This window comes from Mandrillus leucophaeus, unplaced genomic scaffold, assembly GCF_000951045.1.
Source record: "Mandrillus leucophaeus isolate KB7577 unplaced genomic scaffold, Mleu.le_1.0 Scaffold465, whole genome shotgun sequence".
Taxonomy (NCBI): domain Eukaryota; kingdom Metazoa; phylum Chordata; class Mammalia; order Primates; family Cercopithecidae; genus Mandrillus; species Mandrillus leucophaeus.
The window spans coordinates 2,644,723-2,653,542 of NW_012104976.1; the positions used below are offsets into that span (position 1 = coordinate 2,644,723).

Genomic DNA, 8,820 nt, shown 5'->3' on the forward strand with positions numbered 1-8,820 from the left:
TTGTTCACCTTAGAAGAAATATTCCAACATGCCCCATGTCACTGGATCCCTATCAATTTCACTAAGGTAGAAGGTCCTTGAATTGTAGTCATATTTATTTCCTTCCCTCTGATGCAAATGTCTTTCCAGTAAGTCTAGTGTAGTTTCTACTTCTTGCTCACTATGTCAAATCAACATAATGTCATCAATATAACGAATCAGTGTAATATTTTGTGGAAGGGAAAGGCAATCAATATCCCCATGAACTAAATCATGACATAGAGTTGGAGAGTTTATATACACCGGACAATGAAGGTGTATTGCTGGCCCTGCCATCTGAAAGCAAACTGCCTTTATGGACTGGTATGAAAAAAAAGACATTTGCCAGATCAATTCTGTCACCTTACTAAATAATGCTGAAATAAATATTTCATACATAATTTTTATATTTAAAATGCAAATTATAAATATAATATACATATTTACTTGTACTTGTGCAAATAATTACACAGGCCTGAGTGAAAGGGAATGTTCTACCTTTCTACCTTTTTTTCAGTGACAAATTTCTGATAAAATTCCTTTTTACCTAATGAATGACTTCAGTTTCAAGATATGCTAAATGCATTCAGTTTCCAGTAGCTCTGGGCACACATTGTATGCTAGAACTTGGTGAACTTGAGGACTGAAAGAGGTTCTTGGCCTGCTTGTCTGGGAAGTGCAGTGGTTCCTTGCAGATCTTTTGTCTTCACTATTTTCAAAATTTCTTCTGGGTTGTATTCTTTAATGGTAACTAAATAGAATAATGCTTTTGGTGAAAGGAGAGCTGGAACCAGGGGGAAAAGCCTGCACGTTACTTCCCGACCATTTCTGCCACCAACCCAAGCTGTCTCTATTCTGTGACTTCCTACCTCTTCAGGTGGAGTCACTACATAGGGGGGATTAAACACCAGAAGATCAACTTTTTCCTTCAATCTCTAGCAAGCCTTTGACCAAATCTGTAATAACTGGTTGAATGTGGACTTTGTTACAGCGTGCTGTCTCTAGCGTACAAGCTGCTGCCTCAGGGTTGATATCAGTGCACATGTACAAAGCCTGAGGACCTATCATAGAGGCTAGGAATGCAGATACTACACCAGACCCCTACTTCCAGGCGTATTTCCACTCCCGCCAGCTCAGCAGCCGCTACCTGGATAGCGTCCAGAAGCAGAAACGCGTCCTCCACGGGTTCATACACGTCGCTGAAGGCACCGCCTTCCACGTGCCCGTGCAATGGCGTGGGGAAGCTCTGGGCTGCCATCTTCCTTCACTGCCGATGCCAGGCTTTTCTTTTTGCCCAAAAGGCCTAGCAAGATGCTGGGTTTTGTGAAGATTTTCAGTATTCAGTTATGCAATTTCAAAAACCATGCTGTAAAAAAGTCTCCCACCAAAAACAGAGTAGGGGAAATAGATAAAATAACTCTGACAGTGAAATTCTGTCAGATAAAAGCAAAGCTGAGATAAAGGAAAGCCAGATAAATATATCCCTCCACAGACCATTAGCATTTAGCAATTTATACACCCGCAATCCCAGATTTGAGTGAATGGACAGTCTGTAGTTTGGGGTATAACCCAAGGTTTGTGAAGTCCCCAAACTCCTACCATCAGTCTCAGGCTCACATTCTTTTTTTTTTTTTTCCCCACTAAAATATTTTTTGTGTTGGACTCAAACAGTCAGTCTGAGGCTCTTTTGGAGGCCAGTCCTGGACCACAGTATATTCTCTACACTTCCTAACTTGAGGCAGGTCCTGGCATGACCGAGGATCTTCCTCTCTCCCCGCTTATACTTCACTGTTTGCATGGGTTTCCTATGGCTACTATACCAAATTACAGCAAATTGATGGCTTAGAACAACAGAACTTCCTCTCTCACAGTTCTGAAGGCTGGAAAGAAGTTGCAGATCAAGGTGTTGGCAGGGCCAGGCTCCCTCCAGAGGCTCCAGGGGAGAACCTATTCCTTGCCGCTCCAGCCCTGGTGGCTGCTGGGCATTCCTTGACTTTTGGCTGCATGACTCTAGTCTCTGCCTCTGTGGCCACCTCGCCTTCTTATTTGTCAGTGTCACATCTCCCTCTGCTTCCCTCTTAAAAGGATACAGGTGACTGCAGTTAGTGCCCAGTTGGATAATCTAGGATAATCTCCCCATCTCAAGACCTGTAACTTAATTTCATCTGCAAAGTACTTTTGTGCCAGGTAAGGTGCCATGCAGCGGCTCCAAGCATTAGGACATGGACATCTTTGGGGAGGGGGCACATGATTCAGCCTATCATACTGTTCCTGATTACTAAGGCATGGCCTTTCTGTCATCTGAAGGTAGAGGCTAAGAGAAGAGAGCCGAGGAGTATAACTCAGTTTGGCATCATAGGGCATTCCAGGCTCCTGGGGCCTTCCTTTATTTAAACTACCAAATATAAAACACAATACCAGTCAGGTTGAGAGCCTCCAGATAATCGAGTAAGTGATGGAAGGCCTTTCAAGCAACCTCAAAACTCCCTTTTGGAGGATTCACAAAAAGACCTGTGTTTGATTCAACATACCATGTAAATTAAATACCATATAAACCAAAGAAGTCACAGGTAGAGTCTACACGTAAAGGTGCCGGGGAAACTGCACCACATCATTTTACCACCTTTTTAGTCACCCATTGCTATAAGCAAATAGTTAATCATGTAAGGCTTCAACAACCTCTCAGTGGGCCAGAACAGAAGTTGGTGGCATTTGAATGTTTCAATCTGGCCCATAAGTCTTTGTGGGTTTCCAGCATGACCTTAATCTAAAATACATTCTGACCTAAATCACCTGGCTTTGCTAGCCTGTGCCAACCAAATATACTGGATAATTATGCAGTATTGGACTTTGCACTAGTTGGGCATATGTATTTAGCTTATCTTATCAAAGACAGCAATCCAGCAATGCAACTTGGAAATGTAGAAAAACCAGATCTCAGCTGCAGCGCTGGATTTAATGGGAAATGCGTAAGTAATGAGAAGAGCAATATGTGAAAAATAAAAGCAAGGGACCAAGAAACCTTGCCAGTAAGCTAGTGAAACATTGAAAGCTTTCCTTATAAGCTTCAAAGCCTGCTTGCTCAGCTTGTGACGTAGGCCCACCCTGAGCTGCTCAGCAGTAAAGTCTACTCTGTATTCACTCTGAACACATTCATTTTGCAAAATGTCCAGTAATAATAATGTCCCTGAGCTGCTAATTGATTGAGAAATGCTTTAAGAGCTTTATGATGGAGGGAAGGCACAATTAATTATTATTAGATCATGCAATTTATTAACTTTAAGGGCAAACAAAACCTCAACTGCAAGTGTTTCTTCGTATTTCCTGTCAGAAAATAGACTTGTCATGCCACTGTTCTCTGCTATTAGCAATGTCATCACCTTACCAGGAATAGAATTTGCATATATTGTCACAATATAAAGTTTTCTCATAAATATAGTTGGGAGCAGCTAATTTAGGGAATGTTTCATCTAAAATATAATTTGGCCATCATGTCTAATAACTAGATTCAAATGTAAATGCTTTTTAAGTATCTTAAATATCACAGACTTAAAAGTAGAAGTCATGAATTTGACATTGTTAGAAACCCATCAAAGGTACTCCACATCTGTATAGAAAAAAAGGTTCAAAGCTATAAGATTACTTTAAAAAGAAATATTTAAATGGCACTTACAAAATAATCTTCCCTATATGAATTAATACTGATACTATACTGTTTTCTGGTCCTAAAGTATTTTCTCAGTGAGAAGTCTGATGTCTTTCTTTGGGAATCACCAGCTTATAGCTATAGGCTACCTACTACTCTGAAAAACCTCTTTAAAAAGGGGAAACCATAGATTGAAAAACATCCTTAATAAATAAACCTAGAAATCAAGTTTTGGATCAAGTTTGGATCAATATCCAGACTTTGGTCTAGGGTATTCTCTCTGTTCCTCACTCCAGGCATCTGACCTCTCACCACTTAGTGATTAGTTATCCCACTAGTCATATAAAAATTTTACTGAAAGTGTTTTCATATATATTCCATCTATTGGGAAACTATCTAGATTCTTTGCTTGAGAATGACAGATATCCAGCTCTGCCATGGTAAACTAGGTAATGTATTACCTTTGTATACCAAAGTATAATATATACTTTGCATAAAGTATATATTATGTGTACTTTGTATACTTTATATACATTATCTTCCTCCCTGTGACTTACATAGCCATGGAAAGAGAAAGGATGGAGCTAGCTTAGGGATATGTATATCTAGGGATTCAAATGCTTTGGGGACTTTGTCTGTCCAACTTGTCTCTGGTCCTTTCTGCATTCTGGCTTCATTCACTTTGTTACAAGTAGAATTTCTTCACATAGCAAGGTACATGGCACAGACCACTCTGGGCTTGCAGCCTCCTAGCTTAATGATCCTAAAGGAAAGAGAACTTCTGTCTTCCAGGTGTAGTTGAAAATTCCAGGGAAGGGCTCTTGGCTTACTTGAACTACATGATTATACATAGATAATCCCTAAGGACAGGGAAATGATATATTATTGATAATATAATATAACTGACGTAGCCTGAGTAATGCACCTATAATACCCCCATGATTAGTAGGGCAAGGGCTGTTTGTTAATAAATGAGTAAATTTATTAACAAATAATGAGAAGGTGTATTAGTTCATTTGGGCTGCTAGAACAAAATACCTTACACCAGGTAATTTATAAACAACAGAAATGTATTCTTTACAGCTCTGGAGGCTGGGAATTCCAAGATCAAGGCACCAGCAGATTTGGTGCCTGGTGAAGGCTCACACTCTCCTTAAAAAATGGCACTTTCTCACTGTGACTGCACATGGTGAAAGGGGCAAATGGTTCCCTCAAGCCTCTTTTATAAGAGCACTAATCTCATTTTTGAGGGCAAAGTCTAAAGGCCCTACTGTTAATGTCATCACAATAGGGATTAGATTTCAACATGAATTTTGGAGGAACATGAACATTCAGACCATAGCAGATGGATAGCACAGTTACTAAGAAAAGTGAGGGGATAACCTCCGCCACTAAGGAAAGTGTTCTGTCACCCCCCTTCCACCCCCAGCTGGTATCTACTGCATTGTCTGTGCACACACAGGATGGTCACTTCAGGTAGACATCCCGAGTTTGCAGTGCAAAGGGCATGGTCTTTGATGTTAGATAGAACAGAGTTTGAATCATGCCTCTGACCCTAACTTGTTGCATTACCTTAGGCAGATTACTAAACCATTCTAACCCTTAGTTTTCTCATATTAAAAATGGGGATTATAATACCTGATATATAGCATATGGTGATTAAATTAAATAACATATGCAAAGGGGGCTATTTGTTGACTAAATGAGTGTCAGGCCAGGACCAGGCACTAGGAGTTAATGGCAGTTCACACACACACACACACACACACACACACACATCCCAAAAGACCCAGACACTATTCCTGCCCTCAAGGAACCTAATCTAAACCACTTCTGGCTTGGGACAGCAAGACCTTAGATAGTTGTGGACCCTCAAAACATTCTTGTAATTTCAAATTCCATGTGACTCGTTTGGACCTTAGCCACACCCCTGGACTGGATCCTAGCCTTGGCTGCCCAGACTTCAGTCTAGGGTATTCTCTCTGCTCCTCACTCCAGGCATCTGACCTCTCACCACTTAGTGAACAGTTACTATGCACCAAAGGTTACTATGATAATACTTTTTATACATTGTCTTCCTCCCCACACCTGTAGAAGGTTGCCCCCATGTTAGAGATGAGAAAATGGAAGCTAAGAGAAATCACGTAATTTGACCAGTTAATGTAAGCAGCAGGAAGTGGAGTCAGAGTTCAAACCCAGATCTCTGATTCTAGAGTCCACACCCTCAAACACTCACAGCCTAGCCTCACAACCTCCAAACTTTCCCTATTTCAGCCTGGGGTGCCTTACTCCTCTTGGCGATAGCTCACTTCCCAGGACCTGCTCTCTGCCCTCTGGGCTTACCGCTCCAGTCCTTTTTCACCTGACAAAACTCCCAGTCCTGGTCCCCATAGTACAACTCTGCTACCACACATAATGCTGCATGAACTTAAGAAGCTGACAGTGTTTCCTGCCACCCAACATCACCTAACAGATGAGACTGAATTTTTCTAGTCTTCAAATCAGTTTTTTTAGTATAAAGGAGACTTCTTTGGGGATAGTCATTGAATAGCTCAAGCTTCTCTTTCCATCTGAGGAATGCATTTTTGTTTGGACAGAAAGGAAAACAACATCTTTTCTTACGGACTGACTCTTGTCTGTCCCTCCTCTGAATTCATATGTTGAAGCTCTAACTCCCAGTGCCTCAGAATGTGATTGTGTTTAGAGATAAAGTCTTTGTAGCCGGGTGCTATGGCTCATGCCTGTCTGTAATCCCAGCACTTTAGGAGGCTGAGGCAGGCAGATCACTTGAGGTCAAGAGTTTGAGGCCAGTGTGGCCCACATGGAGAAACCCTGTCTCTACTAAAAAAAAATGCAAAAAATTAGCCGGGCATGGTGGCAGAAGCCTGTAATCCCAGCTACTCGGGAGGCTGGGGCAGGAGAATTGCTTGAGCCCGGGAGGCAGAGGTTACAGTGAGCTGAGATCGCACCACTGCACTCCAGCCTGGGTGACAAAGCAAGCAAGACTCCACCAAAAAAAAAAAAAGATACAGTCTTTGCGGAAGTAACTAAATTAAAATGAAGTCATTGTGGTGGCTCCTGATCCAGTATGACTGGTGTCCTCATAAGAAGAAGATTCGGAGACCAAGCACAGTGGCTCAGACCTGTAATCCCAACACTTTGGGAGGCTGAGGCAGGTGGATTCCTTGAGCCTAGGAGTTTGAGGCCACCCCAGGCAACACAGCAAGACTCTGTATCTACAAAAAAAAAAAAGTACAAAAATTAGCCAGGTGTGGTGGTACATGCCTGTAGTCCCAGCTACTCAGGAGGCTGAGGTGGGAACATTACCTGGGCCTGGGGAGGTCAAGGCTACAGTAAGCCATGATTGTGCCACTGCACTCCAACCTTTTTTGAGATAGAGTAAGACCCTGTCTCAAAAAAAATGAAAAAGAAGAAGAAGATTTGGAAACAGACCTGGACAGAAGGAAGATGATGTGAAGGCACAGGGAAAAGATGGCCATCTATAAGCAAACGAGAAAGGCCGGGAACAAATTCTTCTCTCATGACCCTCACAAGAAACCAACCCTGCTGACACCTTGATATATCTGAGACTTCTAGTCTCCAGAACCATGAGAAAATACATTTCTATTCATCCACTCACTCTGCGGGACTTTGTTACAGTAGTCCTAGCAAATCAATACATCTTCCCACAGTCACCCCCATCACCAGCAAATGAGCTTCCCCTACCATTTCCAAAGGAAGAGAAATCCATCAACAACCACTTGTTCCACAGTGACCAGTAAGATGTCTGGCATTGTGCTTATGCACAGGAGCTACAAGGTGAGTAAGGAAGGATTGTCAGGATCTTGTGTTCCTTTTATTTTTTTTAACCTCCACATTCACTGGCTAACATAGCCATATCCAGGAAATGCAAATTCAAGACATATGTATCTACAAAGTTACCTCCACGCTCATAACCAGGATCAAGATCCAAATCAATCACTGAACCCTACCCACTGAGCCTGGATCACTGCCTCAGAATCCTTTCTAACACAGAGCTCTAGGAATCACTACAAACAAGGCCAGATTCCCACTTGACATGAAACGTGTGTGCCCTATGAGGGAGAAGTTCCTAACTGCTTTCCTAATATCTGTTTTCTTCTTCCTTACAGAGACAGCCTGTTTTTATTCAAGTAAAATCAGCATTTCTCATCTTTTCTTTAATACTGGTCAACGAAATATAATGGAAGATACTGACTGGAAGACTCCTCAAAAGGACAATTGATGACTGTACGTAATCTTATGTTCCCTATTCATCCACTCTGCTTTCTGGGATGAAACAGTGGTAACTGGAACTTCAGCAGTCATTTTGGATTATGAGTCCATGATGAGGATGGAAGCTAATGCTGAGGATGAAGGAAAAGAAAGGTAGAAGAAATATGCTTTCTTGATGATTGTGCAGCCTCCATACCAGCCCTAGATTGCCTACAGCCAGACTCATGTGTTTGAACTATTATTATTTGGGGTTTCTTGTTATATGCTGCCAGACCTAAAATTTATTGATACAGCACCTATGACAATTATTGCAAAATGGCTTACTCAACACCAGTGATCAACTCCTTGCTGTATTCCTCTATTATAGAGGCTGGAAAGCTAAAAATACAAATTCCTGTTTCCCTGCCTTGCAGCTGGGGCAGCCATATGAAATGTAAGCCAGTTCTGCCATTGAATGCAAGCAGAAGTCTGCTAGAGATGTCTGAAAAAGACTCTCATTTTCTTTCTTCTTCTTTCCGCCTGGAATGCAGATGCATGGCTGGGTGGTTCCATAGCCATGTTTCGATCATGAGGCAACAAGCATGAGGACAAAGACCCCAACAAACAGCCAAGCACTAGGCTTATGCCTGTCTGTAATCCCAGCACTTTGGGAGGCCGAGGCAGGAGGATCACGTTAGCCCAGGAGTTTGAGACCAGCCTGAGCAACACAGTGAAAACCCCTCTCTATAAAAAATTTAAAAATTAGCTGGGTATGGTGGTGTACACCTGTAGTGCCAATTACCTGGGAGGCTGAGGCAGGAAGATTGCTTGAACCCAGAAGTTCAAGGCTGCAGTGAGCCATGATCTTACCACTGTGCTTCTAGTCTGGGCAAGAGTGAGACCCTGTCTCAAAGAAAAAAAAA

General features: G+C 42.0%; 1 pseudogene; it reads right to left on the bottom strand.

Annotated features, from left to right (window-relative positions):
- Positions 1 to 571: 571 nt before the first annotated feature.
- LOC105550124 lies at positions 572 to 1,276 on the bottom strand (annotated as a pseudogene).
- Positions 1,277 to 8,820: the final 7,544 nt, after the last annotated feature.